The sequence below is a fragment of the Lagopus muta genome, chromosome 5, assembly GCF_023343835.1.
Source record: "Lagopus muta isolate bLagMut1 chromosome 5, bLagMut1 primary, whole genome shotgun sequence".
Taxonomy (NCBI): Eukaryota; Metazoa; Chordata; class Aves; order Galliformes; family Phasianidae; genus Lagopus; species Lagopus muta.
Genome location: NC_064437.1, coordinates 60,673,206 through 60,685,369, shown reverse-complemented (window position 1 = coordinate 60,685,369; position 12,164 = coordinate 60,673,206). Strand labels below are relative to the sequence as shown.

The window sequence follows — 12,164 nt, the reverse complement described above, 5'->3', positions numbered from 1 at the left end:
AGTTTGAGCCAAGATCAGTTCAAGCTCTGTAGTTATCCCATTTTCTGCTTTCATTCTCTGTTAAACACTTGCTGATGTTCCCTTGTCCCTAGCAGGATGCTTTTTTCTCAAAAGATACAAGAGGACGACACTGGATTCCATTTTGGGGTCAAGTGTTTCAGCATGTAGCAGAAAATCACTCAAACAGCAGAATATGTTTGTACCTTCACCTCCTATTTCTTTGTTTTTATGACATGTCTTTCTTTATGTTTGCTTCAAGTTGGATGTTGAGAGTTTTAGATAAAGGCTCAGAACCCACTTGTATTTTACTGAAGGTTCAGATGGACTTAAATGAGGAGCATTTGCATCTGGGTTCAGACCCAGTTAGGTCTCTGGTACAGAGAGAGGAGAACAATCTTGTTTTTTTTTTCCCCCACCCTAAAAACAGAGCAGCAAGCCTTACAAATTCAACATGTTTTGTGAGATATCATTCTGCTAGTATGCCAGAACAGTGGTTTGTGTCATAGTGTTCTTTATCCTGTCCCACAGGCAGGTCTCTTGTTTCCAATCTAGCACAGCTCACATGCAAGGGCCTAGAGTGTTCCTTTGCTTTTAATTGTGGCTGCTAAACTGCAAGGCTGCAACTCGAGGTATCTTTACAGTATCACCCTACAAGCACACACTGTGCTTTGCGACTTCTGGTCATGGCGCAGTAGAAGCTTTGTTATAAACAAGTGGAAGATGTTTGTCATCAATACAGCTTCACCTCATATCTTGGCTGCTTGGAGTGGCAAATCAGTTTCAGTTAGGAGCTAAAACGTACCCAACATTAAAGTGTTTTGGATGGTGAGGGAAGAAAGAATGTTTTGCAGATCTCCATTCTCTGGATAAGTGAAATAATGCCACATTTAACAGCACCCTCTCCTGGTTCCTGGTGGAATAACGTGTAGGGATGTCAATAGCTACTGCTGCAAATAAAGGAGGCTAACAGTTCATTAGATTTAAGGGGAAAAAAAACCCACTTGTTGTCTTCCTGTAGGCAGTAAATGCAGTTAGGTTAAAATATCAAACTAAAATGGCTCTGTTTATTATTAAAGGCATTCGGTATTGCTTTCATCTTAGCATACCTAGAACTTGAGAGCATCACTATATGTAAGAAAACTCATTAAAATTGCTTTGAAAGCTGACATTATAAAGCACATAGTGCTCGGCTTCCTAAGCAAACTGCATGTGAGAACAAAACAGCTACAAAACGGCCAGCAGTTGTCCCTTCCCCCACTATTGTTCGTTGTCTTGAGCTGTGCATTTGAATCTGTGAATGACAGGGCATTTCCTCAAGGAAACAGTGACCAGCATGCCGAATCGTGTAGGCCAAGCATGAGGAACAGGTACCATTATGCCTATGCTTCTACACTACTTTTCTTTAGCTTTTACAAAGATAAAGTACTTGTAAGCAAAAAACATTGCTTCCTTGCATTTCTGTGTTACTCTTTTTCACTTTCTACATAGCTGTACAAACTGGAAAAAGGTTAGCTGAGAAAAGCAGCAGTGCATTGGGTCAGGACAGGGAAGGGGAAGTGTTACCCACCCTCTCTTGTCTCAGGCAGGACTCATTTCACTGCTAACTGGGTAACGTGGTCACAGAGAGGCTGCTCCAGGGATACTTTGGCAATACTGGCTGTGGAGCTTGGTGTGCTGAAAGTGCTGTCAGTAGGATGTGCTGAGGCTGGATGAGAAATGCATAGGGGCTCTCCTTTCCCTTTGCAATACAGATTCCAGCAGTGTCGGTTGATCATTTCCTTACTGGAGCGTGGCTGCAACAAGTGTGGCTCTGCATGTATTTTTCTGAAGGAAGCCCAGGTCCATCTGCAAGTTGGTTGTCCTGTCTGGCTGCCACACCGAGCCCCACGGAAATCTTGGCACATAGGGCTTCCACAAAATGACATGTCAGCACACACTTTGGCTGGCAGGAGTGCAGTTGAAGCTGTATCAGCATTAACAAATGCTGTTTCTGTTCTTTACAGTCTTGTCTCAGCTGCCTGTGGAATATCACTGCTTGAGACTACTTGATTAGATAGACCTGGAATGTTTTTCCATGTCATTAATAGAAAGAGATGGGACTTGAAATACTTGACAAGGTGATGCTAACAATTGCAGCAGTACAGCTCAGTGGTGCAGTAACAACAACAAAAAAAAGGGACCAAATTGGAAGTAAATAGAATGTTCTATTTTTTTAAATTATTAGACTGCAGAAACAGTCTGGTATAACAGTTTCTCAGTTCTATTTCTGTACATACTAACATCACAGGTTTTCCACGGTTTGTATGAAAACAGGCTCATCGCATCTGCAGCACACACAACTTATAGATGTCACTTTCATGCTTGAAATGGAACCAGACAGCAGAGTACAAATAAAAAGCACAAGGCCTTTCTCTTAGTCTGCAAAAACACTGAGGGATTAGGAAACACAAAGCTTGGAAGACCAAAAACAGCACTGCACACAGCTCCCTGAGACCAAATAGCTCAGCACACAACCAAGTCAGAGTGGCAAATTTTTGATGTTTCCTGCAGGAGAAACGCTCCCCAGCAAATAGGAAATCCATTCCTGCTGCTTTTCTAGTTCTGTACTCCACCATTAAAAAATAGGATTCTGAACATCCCAACCAGAATGCTTTTCCTTTCAAATCCAAAGATTAAAAGATGACCTCTTGGATAAAAATAAGCTGTTACCTAATGAACATAGCAGGACTCATAGAATACCTCTGACTGTTTCTCACTGCACATCTTTGATACCATATCTCATTAAGGAAAAACTAAATTAACAGGTTTTTTTAGATGGAGGCTTTCATCCTGAAGCTGAAAGAGGACAAGCTGCCTGTTTCTTCCTTTCATCCCTTTCCCCACCCACTTCCTGTTCTACTGTAAAGAAATAAGCAAACTCTTTGTGATCTCTGCTTTGCGAAGGTTTCATGTCCCAAGCTGCTTAGTAAATTGTCAAGCCTCCACCAGCAGATGTCTGGAAGTGACAGCAGCACTGCAAAGAATTAAGTAAATTATTTCCATCTCAGGATTGGTCTTGTTCACTATTTTATGTAGCTTCTAAGCTTTTTCCATCCACTTGGATGAATATTTGTGTATCATTTACAGAACATGAACAAAATCTCTATGAACCAAAATTTCCAACCTCAAGGCGACTTGTTATTTTTGGAGGCATCATTAGGCCTTGGGCAAAGGCTTAAGGGAAGTTTTATCCTCTGTAGTTGGGCCAATAGCACTGTAAACTTAAAGATGAACTGTCTTTTTCTGAGCTCACAATTAGGCAACAAACCAACCTCTTACCCACTAGCAGCAGTCAGAAAACTACTGAGTGTGGCAATTTTTTTTTTTTAATTGTTTATGTTTGTCATTTTGACTCTTTGCTCTGGTTTGCCAAAAATTCCTTTCATGTGAAAATATGGAATGTTCTTCTGTGAGAGGAAAGCTGCCAAAAACTGAATTGGTCTTCTTTCCTCTTTTTTTTTTGCTCCCCCTCTCCCCCACTTCAGAAGAGAGACAGTGAGCTAGAAATACAGAATTTGGAAGTGATGAGTTTGGTGTTTGATTTTTTTTTAAAGGGCTCAGCATTTTCAGTGAGGGATACCCAAGGATACCAGTGCCACTGACCCCCAAGAAGATGGACTGCACAAACAGCAAAATACATACCTGAGTGCTACCAGAAGCAGCTTGTGCTCAGGGTTGTGCTTCCAAGGTTCAGCTGTGTGCATATATAACTGGAAGCACAGGAAAGCTCTCAAGCTGGATAAGGAAGGAAAAAAAAAAAAAGGGGGGGGGTTGGGGGAGCAGGGAACAAGTCAGCCTATATATAAAAAAGCCTTCACAATTTTCTGAATAAAACTTCTACAGGCAAAGCAGCGACCATTTGACATAAATGAAGGGAAGGGACACTAGCCTGCATTCAAACTAGTTTCAGGTTTGATCCCATGAAATGAGTGGAAACAAGACTATTTGAACAGAGCATCTGTGCCATTAGTTGCCTCACCATCATTTCTTAGTTTGACTGCAGATGGGATGAGCCGAGTTCTATAGTCTCTAAAAGCATGACATGGGTATGTCCAGCCAACTTCAATTTCACATGTGTGGCAGCAATCTCCTATTGAGCAGCATCTTGTGCCAATGCATGTTTTACTTCACCAGGTCGAGATTTATGAGCATCTGGGCTACAGCAGAACAAAGCACCCACTTCAAGGAGCTGTGCAGCCCTTGTCTCCACCCCTTCTCTCCCACCCCAAATGCTTTGTGGTCTCTGCCTTGCTCCTTAACCCCTCCTAACCTGTGTAAGCATAAACACTTTGGGATTATTACTTCTATTTCCTCCTTCATATCCATCTCCAAGGCTTATAAATAAAGCATTTAGAGGTGGTTTTGCTCGTGGGTGATCCCCAGGCCCAAGCTGTTGTGCAAGCACTGATGCCTGGAACACTGCCTTGGAGTTTCCAGGGCTTTCTATTTGCTTTCTTAAAATCTTTTTCTTGCGGTGCACTGCTTATTTGTCTTTCTCTCTCCTATTTTTTTGCGTGCAAAGAGAAAATGGCAGATAAACCATACTATAAACTGAACATCTACCCCACCAAAACGGTGCTGCAGCGCCCCGCTCTGAGGTACCTCAGTGCTTCCCGCCAAAACGGTGCTGCAGCGCCCCGCTCTGAGGTTCCTCAGCGCTTCCCGCCAAAACGGTGCTGCAGCGCCCCGCTCTGAGCTACCTCAGTGCTTCCCGCCGAAATGCCGCAGCTGAGCATGAGCTGCACTGCGCTCTCTGAGGAACCTCTGTGTCTCCTGACTGATCGCTGCTGTTAACCCCTCGGAGGCACTTCACCTAGCACTGTTACCCTGTCCATGCCTTGGTTTCCCGAGCAATGCCCAGCACTCAGAAGCAGCCCTGCACTGTCCCTATACCCATTTCTACCCAACACAGACTGCCATGCAGGCCTGTGTGCCTGCACAGCTGTGTCACTGAGGATGTGATGGCCATCCCCAGAGCTCACAGACATGGCATCAGAGGGAGAAAGCCACCAGGTCCTGCACAAGGTAATGGCATTTTTCATTCTTTACCAAGTATGTAACTCAGTCTTTTCATCTTGTCTGTATTACTCTGTTAATAACCAGCATTGTTCTTTCCTGGTGTGATACTGCTCTCCGAAGCCTTCATTGTGCTTTAGGTTTATATTTGTTCATAGCACATACACACATTGATCATAAGTTGTTCTGCTGAGATCCCCAGTGACTAAAAAGCATCTGCACTTCTGTTCTTCTGGGTGTGAGTCTCAGCCCTTCCCAGTAAAGAAGTTTGCAGCTTTGATGATGTTACCGTGTTTCCAATTAGCTTCCAGCATGAACAAGGACAGGCGTGGCAGGAGGCCTCCTTGTCAGCCAGTGAAACAAGGGCTGTCCTTTTCTGCCAGAACAGCCATCTCACGCCCAGCAGTGAGGCCAGATAGTAAATACATATTTACAAACCCTTGTCCCTCAGGGGTCTACAAGAAGTCAAAGGTAGTCAGAACAGGGGGGGTCACACATCTGAATTTAGAAGGATGTCCCACTCCCTTAGCTCTCCAAATACATTTGGTTCAAGTGGACCAGTGCTTAACCTCAGTCACCCCTGAGGAAAATCACTGCAAGATGGGCAGGCTGCTCCTTCCCAGCAGCCGCACCATTTCATGGGACTTTGGTCAGCCTCCAGCTTCCCATTGCAGCACAAGAGCAGCACTGTCCTGCAGAGCAGAAGGCACCAGTCAGAGCCTCAGCAACATGGGAGGCACTGCACAAGCAGTGACTCACAGACTTTCTGCTGGGGAGCTCAGGCAGTGAGGACAGGGCAGACACTTGGGCTGATAAAATGACTGTTGCCTTGAGAATAGTGCTTCTTTAAAGAAAAAGATCCTTTCCTTGTACTTCTTGCTTTCCAAAACCAAAACAAACAAAAAATAAAACGAGACCAATCTACCCCTGTTGTAGCTGTACTGGTATAGGTGGATCTACAGCAAAAGGAGGTTTTGCACTATCTTGCAGTGAGTTGCTAATGGCAGAGGCAACCTGCAGCACATCCATGCTGCCACAGCCAAGCTCACCAGGTACTTTTCCCCAAATGCTCCAGGCTCCACCAAGCCTGGAACCACATTCACTTCTACAGATAGCAGCACTAATTTAAATTTGATTTAATCAGGTGATGGCTTTTGCATCCGCTGTAGGATTCATTAAGTTAACAGATCAGAGTTTTGGGGACCTTAGGTAAAACTATTTCAGTTGACAGAAGCCAGAAATGCTTCACCGCCACCTTGGTGCTGGGATTCGTCGGACTCAGCCGGTCCCTGGCGCCGCGGCTGGGAGCAGAGGTTTCGTTGTGCGACCTCCGCGCGGCTCCGCCACGGCTCGGCGGCGGGAGCGGCGCGGCCGGCAGGGGGCGCCATTGTGCCACTTCCCGGGCTGCGCAGCGCACTGCTTGGCGGCCGCAGGGGAAAGGCGCTTTTAGTAGCGGTGAATTTGCAGGCTGAACTCATGCCTGACTGGCCTGGGCAGGAAAGAGGCCGCAGAGGCTGACACTGAGGAGCAGCGGATATAGCTCAGGCATGCTGCAACTGAAACCTCCTCAAGTCCCCGATTCAGGGCTTGTAGCTCGTAGAAGGTAAGAAGCCAGCTGAGGTCATAGAATCATTCAGGTTGGAAAAGACCTTAAAGTCCAACCACGACCTAACCATACTACCCTAACAACCCTCTGCTAAATCACATCCCTGAGCACCACATCCAAATGTTTTTTAAACACATCCAGGGATGGTGACTCAGCCACCTCCCTAGGGAGCCTACTCCACTGCTTAACAACCTTTTCTGTAAAGAAGTGTTTCCTGATATCCAACCTAAACTTACCCTAATGCAACTTATGGCCACTTCCCTTCGTCTTATCACCTGTTACCAGTGAGATGAGACCAACCCCAATCCCACTGTAGGCACCTTTCAGGTACTGGAAGAGAGCAATAAGGCCTCCCCTCAGCTTCCTTCTCCCCAGACTAAACAGCCCCAATTCCTTCAGTCTCTCCTCATAGGCCATATTCTCCAAGCCCTTCAGTCTTGTTGCCCTTCTGGACCTGCTCCAGCACCTCAGTGTCCTTTCTGTATTGAGGTGCCCAGAACTGAACATAGTACTCAAGGTGAGGCCTCACGTGCATCAAGTACAAGGGCAGGATGACTTCCCTAGTCCTGCTCACCTCAGCATTCCTGATCCAAGCCAGAATGTCGTTGGCCTTCTTGGCCACCTGGGCACACTGCTGGCTCATATTCAGCCAACTGTCCATCAGTACACCAAGGCCCCTTTCCATCAGGCAGCTTTCCAGCCATTCCTCCCCATACCTGTAGGGTTTCCTGGGGGTGTTGTGACTAAAATGAAGGACCCAACACTTGGTCCTATGAAACTCATACAGTTAACCTGCTACAGTTAACCTCATACAGCCCATCAATCCAGTCTATCCAGGTCCCTCTGTAGTCTGCATGTCACAAGACACAAGGCAACAACAGGAAAGCGATAGCTAGGATGAAAGCAACACATCGAAGAGAGGGTATTTATAAAGGATTTTGGGGGTCTCCTGGTATTATTCATACAGCCTGACAAATTTCAGCCACGACTCAAAACTGAATCCACATGGATTTCAGGAGATGCCAGATACTAATATGTTTTTGCTAGCTTCCAGATGACTTTTTTTTACCTGCTCCTAGAGGACTTAGTGCAGCAAGTCTTCCACTTTCTGTGGGGAATTAACTAGTAGAACTGGGAAACAAAGAGAGGTGATGTCTTGATCTCTGAAGCTGCTTTCTACTCACTGACAGAGAAAGCAGACATGACCAACATCTTTCCCCAGACAGGCACAAAGCAGTTGCAACAGCATTGTCTTAGCAATAAGGTTTTTCTGGATGCAAAAGGAGCAGTACTAGGGAACCTGGGTTGTTATTCTTGTGTTAACTCTACTGGTGAGATTTTCGATGGCACTGATAAGAGCTGACATAATGGATGGGCTTTTCATTGACCTGTAAATACTGGCCTGATACTGGAGATTGTTTTATATTAGCTTGTATCTAAAGAGAGCTAGCTACAAGCAGACCTGTTTCCAGAGTGCACATCTAGTCAGAATATCAGGCACTTACTGTGCATTAGCCTAGGGGCAAAGGGCATCACTTACTAGAATACGAACCCATTATCACTGATGTAACATTATAACACTATAATGTGATGGAAAACACAGCAAACAACAGCAGGATAGCAGAGTACTATGCTACAGCAAGCGAGGATAAGTCCAAATGCAGAAACAAAGAGGAAAACACCCCTCCTCCCCCCCCCAAAAAAACCCCAAAAAATCCCAACTGCTTACCTTTAGAAGGTCTCAGGCAAGGATCTCCAGCAAGATCCCCTCACCTCCACTGCCAACCCTTAAATGGGGCTGGGAAGGGGTGAATCCTGGCTCCAGCCCTTCCAGTCACTCAGCAGCATTGCATGCACCTGAGCTCCCCTGGGTTGGCCCTGCCTCCCACCAGGTGCTCAATCACTGCTTCAAGCTGTGACTTAGTGTTTCTGCTACAGACATGCATCAATACTTAATTTCTCTTGGATTTATACAGAGAGCCATGCTGTGGCAGAGTGTTAAAGCTGTGTTTACCCACTGTTATATTCCTTCTTCGCCATCATTTCTTGAGGTCTCTTGGCCAATCATGGCAAAGATAGACTAGATGGGGTGGTTGTTGGAGCAACAGAAACTGAAGCAGAGAGTCAAGTGGAGTCAATTTTGTGTGTGAGGAATGAGAAAACGGAAACAGAATGATGAGGGAAAATGAAGGGGAAGTCAAAGGGAACAGAAGTGGTGGGAGGAAGGAAGATGGTGTCTGGGTATTCGGGTTTGTTACCAAGCACAGCGTGTAAGCACTAAGAAAAATTAACTAAACACCACTGAACCGAAAAGCAGACAGAGAAACAAAACATCTATGAGTAGGTGAGATAGGAAATTACCTGTTTTTTTCCAGATTATTTTGCACTTTCCAAATATGGGGATCACAGAAGGTATTTTCTCTCTCTTTTGGCTTTACATTTCTGACATCACTTTGTACAGCTGATAAAGCTGTCTTTTCCTTATTGTGATGCTTTTGCATTATTTCATATCCAAGAAGCAACCTCTAGCTGGTAAGGGCAGGAAGACAGAAATACAGTAGTTCTGAGCTGGTGAAGTACCCAAATGAATGCAAAAGGTACTGTCAGTGTGGCTCAGTGTGGTTAATCTGCTCGGTGTGTAGCTCATCATTCAGTTCAGGTACTGACTACAAACAAAAGGAACGTATCTGGTGCAGCAATTGCCATGTTGTTTATGACTTTTGGTATGACTTTCATTCTGTTTTTTCACTACCCTGGATTTTACTCAAGTAGATCTGCTAATTCCTCCTTCTGCTTTATAAGGCACAGTGGGATAAAGGTAGGCCAATGAGGCACTTTGTGCTCCTGAAATAAGCACATTAGTGTAATGCTTCTGAAACAGCTGTCAGCGTCATCATTAAATGTCCACCTGGAGTTAGCAGAATTAATCCCCCACAGAGGGAGGAGTCTGCTTTTATACCTTTTAGAGCACCTTCCTAACAGATATGGAGAGTTATAAACCAGCAGGATCAGCAGTTCAGGTGAATTCATTCTTAATACAGACTTGTTCCAAGCAGGAACAAGGATGCTGAATGCTGCTGGCCCATATGACAAGCACTTTCCCTCTGTCACTGAGGCAGGAAGCTCAGAAACATGCATTCAGACAAAAACAGGAAAAGAAACAAAGACAATCCCTGAAATTCCTCATTGTGGGGAACGCCGTGGTAAAACTCACTGTTCCACAGCTGCTCTATTCCATGACACAAAGGGTCGCACCTGTCTGCTCCATTTGAGGTACTCACATGGGAAAGTTTGTAGAGAAGGAAATCAGAGTGTAAAGCGGAGTGTTAATCGCAAACACCCATAGTGGAAAAGTGTTCCCAGATCAACACTGTGTGTGCTGAGAAATGTGGCTCTTCCCTTCTTGTAGCTCTGCTCTTAGATTGCACTTCCTCCCCTAAGAGCGCAGTTATTGCATGTGTTATTCCTCGTTTGTCTCTTATTTGACTTTCAATTTTAGTACTCCCTGAACTGTAAGCTTTTCTAATCCCTTTCCCGTACTCCAATCTACAAGCAATTTTAAAAGAGAATCAGAAGCACTGTGAGCCATAAATGTAACGGTGGCTCAGCCTAGTCAGTGGATGTTTGCTTCAGGCTTAAGAGCGGTGCTTATGACAAAAATCTAGCTCTTTGGGACAGGAGTCTCTGCTGAAAATCCCATAGTAAACATGCCCTGTGAGGCAAATGTTTGACATCTGCAAACGGGAGCCATCTGTTTCTTCTTCTAAGAGTATTAGCCGTCTAATAAAGGAAAAGAGATGTATATAACTTCGCCTGAGGTCAAAACAGTGCAAGTGAGATCAGAGCTTTGATTGCCATGTAAAATGGGTGTATAGATTCATACACACACACACTTTTTTTTTTTTTTTTGCCAGTGGAGGGCAGATACTGGCAGAAGGCACAGTCATCTTGCCCAGGATCAGGGGAAGTCTGGATGTAGAAGCAGTGATACAGTTCAGGCTTCTTTTTAGGGCTAGACCAGAGCCTTTTCTAAATGAGAAACCAGCGACCTCAGAAGCCATACATTTTGACTCAACGTTTTGCAATTCTCCTCCTGCTCACAACCACCGCTGGTGATCTCCAGGCAAGGAGCAGCTGCTATGTAGATGACATACTTCACTTCATACTGGTATGAGCCTGTTTATCTCCCTGGTCAGTAAGTCATGGGGCTGGTGGGCTGAACTCTCCTCTTTCCCACCGCTTTGTATTGCTCCAGGCTTCAGTTGCCCAGTGAACTTCAGGAGCTGTGCATATCCTGCTGGAGCTGGGCAAGACTTGTCAATGACTCTGTCCTTCCCTGCACAGGCATAAGAAAAGAACTTGTGTAAAGAGTTACACACAGATCTCCAATATCTGAGTGCACATCTCAGGGAGGGCTGCTGATGGATGGCACTGCTTTTGCTCACCTACAGCTGACACCTGCCACACTTGGGGTTTTTGTTAGAAGAGCAGCCCGTGTTGGGGTGGGCAGTTTGAAGTCTATGGCAACAGCCTGATGCTCCCTGCTGCACACCATACAGAGACAGAGTGAGGCATGGGGGGGAGGGAAAGCTGGGGGTACTGAAATATTAGGAACATTGTTATATAATAAACACAAAAAAATATTCACCACATTGATGGAAATGATTCAATAAGCGTAGCTTTTCCTTTGGGTGCAGATTTTATTTATGAAATCTACAACACAGTATATTTATAGCCTGGTTTTGAATCTGGTTTTGGACTTGGTTTGGATCTGTATTATCATTTATGCCCTTCAGTGGTACTTTGAAAAATCAAATATATCCCTTGTGCAGAAATGTTATAAATCATTTACCTTGCTTATAATACTTAAATGTTGTTAATAAAAATAGGGCAGTTCTTATTCGTTGAAGAGATAGTGGAGAAAATGCAAACATTTAGCAAAAGTGAAGGTCATAGAAGCTTAAATAATTCCTTGCATAAATTTTCTTTTGTGTGTGATTTACTCCCAAGGCAGAAAACCTGAGATTCATGGCCACAACCTGTTTATACGAACCACAATAAACAATCCTAGCTTATGTGATGGGAGGAATTGTGTAAGAATGCAATTATCCTTTCTTAAAAAAATCTTTTTAAAAGAGCGTAAAGGTGGGATATAAGATAGGTAACCATGAAGCCTACACACTGCTGAAACGTTTCTTTTCACCAGAGGATCAAAGTCTAATGTAAAGTTTCATGTTAAACAACAATAGAAAGAGCTTTGCTGAAGACTGAAGTGCACTGGCCCCACCGTATGCAGTAATGACACTGTAAAAGAGGGAATGAGAGATGGTAAGAAACTCCTGGAGCTCTGATTTTACACTGTGGGAGTAGAACCTCCGATTAAAGCAGGAACGTGGGACGTCGTTAAGTCTCCATTCATGTAGCGCATTCTCTGTAGCACTTGTCATACTCATTAAGCACAATGAGCAATTACCGACTGAAAGCTGCTGGTGTCTCACTTCCA

General features: G+C 44.6%; 1 protein-coding gene across 1 annotated transcript in view; it reads right to left on the bottom strand.

The window, feature by feature from the left end:
- INPP5F (inositol polyphosphate-5-phosphatase F) overlaps window positions 1–12,164 on the bottom strand; it is a 949,391-nt gene that overhangs the window by 135,820 nt on the left and 801,407 nt on the right. The gene's annotated exons all lie outside the window — the stretch shown is intronic.